This window comes from Arvicanthis niloticus, chromosome 14 (genome assembly GCF_011762505.2).
Source record: "Arvicanthis niloticus isolate mArvNil1 chromosome 14, mArvNil1.pat.X, whole genome shotgun sequence".
NCBI lineage: Eukaryota > Metazoa > Chordata > Mammalia > Rodentia > Muridae > Arvicanthis > Arvicanthis niloticus.
The window spans coordinates 30,129,378-30,129,982 of NC_047671.1; positions in this window are offsets into that span (position 1 = coordinate 30,129,378).

Genomic DNA, 605 nt, shown 5'->3' on the forward strand with positions numbered 1-605 from the left:
GATTGGACAGGTTAATTAAGGTAGCCAAAGGGGGCATTTGATTGCTGGACTTTAATACTTTGGTAGCTGGACCTTGGTAGTCAACCTCAGGAGGAGTAGCCAAATAATGGAATAGATCTTTGTGCCTAGCTTTAGGAATGTAATCTAGTAGTTTTTTTTTTTTTTTTTTTTTTTTTTTTTTTTTTTTTTTTTTTTTATAAGGCAGAGAAAATGGAGGAAGGGTAAGGTCTGCCAAAGTCATGCTTGCAGGTTCAGGCCTGCTGGAGTCCCTTCAAGGATGACTTTGTAGTAGGTACAGATGTTGGGAGAGCCTGGAAGACATGTCTATTTTGATGCATTAAATAGGCTCCTCAGTTGGCCATCTGTCCTGAACGTGAGATCTAACACATCAGAGCTAAGATTTTATTATTTTTAATTATTTGTATGTGCATCATGTCTGTGCAGTGTGTGTAACTGCAGCATTGGTCACACAGACACACACTAGCTAGCCATCTAGTAAATCTAGCCAGAAAGTTCTAATGATAAACTTACCTCAAGGCAACAGGCAGGAGAGCAATGGAGGTCACATGACATCCTATTATGGCCTCTACATGTATGCACTGGCA